Consider the following 2,883-nt stretch of genomic DNA (forward strand, 5'->3'; position numbering starts at 1 on the left):
TTAGCACAGGTAAAGATTTATGTACTAGTCTCATTAACGATGAAGGTAATATGTTCACTGGATGGAGGTATACATTTTACAGCAGCAAATCCTTTTTTGCCGTTTTGGTAGGTTTTGTTTACATGAGAAACGAAACTTCTTGGTTTTATGACATTGTGTCATGTCCATCCATTTTCTCAGCTGCTTCTTGTAGTTCGAAAGCAAACTCTAGTCCCCATACTACATCCTCCATTGCAGGCCGTTCACTCCCTTTCTCATGCAAGCAACTACTTGCTACCTCACCGAACTTCCTTAAACACCCGGGTGCAATCTCACCACATAGTTTCGGATCAATAATTTCATGTAAGGTTCCTTTTCGGTAGCAACTCTTGCCCCATTCTGCCAAATTCACTTGCTCATCTCTCACCCATTGAACGATAGCAGGTCTTGCACATAACACCTCGAAAAGAACAACTCCAAATGAGTACACATCAGACTTCTCAGTCAGTTGTTTGGTCCGGCAATATTCAGGATCAATATACCCGAAACTACCCTTCACCGTCGTGCTAACATGTGTTTTTGTTGGATCCTTGGAGCCTAGTTTCGATAAACCGAAATCAGACACCTTAGCAACCCAATTCTCATCAAGTAAGATATTTGTGGACTTGACATCTCGATGAATTATTGCTCGCTTTCCACAAGAGTGGAGATAATGCAACCCTTTGGCTGCGCCAATGCAAATATCAAGATGTCTTTTCCATGACAGATGACGTGCGTTTGTGTTGTAGAGATGTTCTCGTAGTGTCCCATGTGCCAAGTAATCATATACAAGTATCATCTCTCCTTTGTCTTCACAGTATCCAATCATGGAAACTAGATGGACATGACGTAGTTTCGACAGGAACGCTATTTCTGTCCAGAATTCATGAAAACCCTGGCTGGATAATGAGTTGAGGCGTTTTATGGCTACAGCTGTTGTATTGTTGTCTATGTACCCTTTATACACCTTACCGAACCCTCCGCTACCAATGATACAATTGTCATTAAATTCATCTGTAGCCGTTCTTATTTCTTTTACTGTAAAACGTTGGCAGCGATATGATGGCAATGTTGCATCACTAGAAATTTGACTCCGTGATGGCTGATTGTAGGTAGTACTGTAGAGTTTGGCTAGCCTTTTTCGCAGTAATACTATAAGAAGTAAAGCAGACAGCAAGACTAAACATCCACCTACACCTCCAATTATTGTGGCATATGGCGGAGTCTTCTTGATCCCTTTTGTGGCAGGTCTTGGCATTGGGTGCCCAGGCCTAAGTTCCGGGTTTGGGCTTGAAAGATCACGGTCCATGCTCAGCTTGAAGACCTCCAAACCATTCAAATAAGCATCAGGATACTTAGATTTACCAGTAGGATGCAATGAAAGCCATAAATCATGCTTGCTTCGGCGGCCATCGATATCAGGATCATTGACAAATACAATGTAATCCTTGAATACAGGATACCCACTACCTCGCGTCCAATAAAATAGATCAACTTCTTGCTCAGCTGTTTGGTTATTAATGAAAATACAAAAATTCACATAATATTTGTTTGTGTATTGTGGTATAATGTTTCAAAAATGGAGGCGGAGCATGTAATAAAACCCAGAATCAACCGTAAGTATCCAAGTAAGATTGTACTTGTCAGCCACGCTGCCCATACTCCTCTGGGTTTGATAAACTAGCTCACGTGCGGTATAATTCGGTGTATCCGTGGTATACATGATGGGATCATCATAAACCCAAGTTACCCCAGATGCTGCTCCAAATATGTAGTTATTATCTGGATACCATGAGCGGTACATGGCAGTATCGTAGTTATCGGATACTTGCCCCCCACCCATGTTTAGCCTGTATATATTTTCAAGGGCTGTGCTGTTATCAATAATCGGTCCTGAATATTGATTAACATATTTTGGTGTCTTGGCATTAAAATACAGATTTTCAGGCACTGAAACAATTTCAATACCATTGATGAAGGCATAGGAGTTAGGCGAGGGACTGAACATAACATATAGGGTTTTGCTATCGTTTACATAGATTAGAAATTCTTTGACAAAGTGAGGAATTTGTGGACCGCTGAATCCAGCATCTGATCGGGTCTTTGCTAGATAGGAGGCAGCCTGCAAAGCCCTGAAGTTTGTTAAAAGAGAGAAGCCATTAGATGATACAGAGAAGAAAGATTGGTTCACGTTGAGGTTGGAGTAGGTGGCTGGATAGAAATAGAGGCGGAGGAATTTGGGCCCAGTAGAGACTGGAAAGGTATAAGTGAACGAAGATGTGTTAAAGATCCGAGCTGTGGAAAAAGGAACTAGGGGAACCGAAGGATCTAGGTAGTATGGAGTGGATGAAAATGAAGTGGTGGTGATGTGAGGGTAGAAATTCGGATTGGTAATCCCCATCCCATTTCCGGCCCGAAGTGATTGTGGAGGATGAGCCGCAGTTAAGGAAGTATTCGTTGGCTCTGTGGGGTTGGGCTGTTGTGCTTGTGATGAAGAGAAGCAGAGAAAAGAGTTCTAAACTGAAGCTCAGCATAGTGGTTGATATCTTAGCTTAACTTGGCTTGTATCTTATAACAAGTGTACCTATATATATATATATAAGTGACATTAGCAAACTTTCTTTATGTTGCCTAATATGAAAACGTTTACCATGACATATAACTTGTTGACTAATAGCTGTAGCATGCACTGGAGCATAACCGAAAGATAGTGATATGCCGTGTAAAAGTTGTAGCATGCAATGCACTGGAGCATAACAGAAAGTGTAGAAAAGTCTGTATTCTTTTTTTATATTTATAATTTTGTCTAAGACCATGTGTAGTGGTAGAAGGTTATAATGCCCCCACCATGGGGCATTATCCGAC

The 2,883-nt window shown here is 41.3% G+C and overlaps 1 pseudogene; it reads right to left on the reverse strand.

The window, feature by feature from the left end:
- Nucleotides 1–2,569, reverse strand: LOC110912402 (annotated as a pseudogene).
- Nucleotides 2,570–2,883: the final 314 nt, after the last annotated feature.

The sequence above is a fragment of the Helianthus annuus genome, chromosome 15 (assembly GCF_002127325.2).
Source record: "Helianthus annuus cultivar XRQ/B chromosome 15, HanXRQr2.0-SUNRISE, whole genome shotgun sequence".
In the NCBI taxonomy this organism is placed as follows: domain Eukaryota; kingdom Viridiplantae; phylum Streptophyta; class Magnoliopsida; order Asterales; family Asteraceae; genus Helianthus; species Helianthus annuus.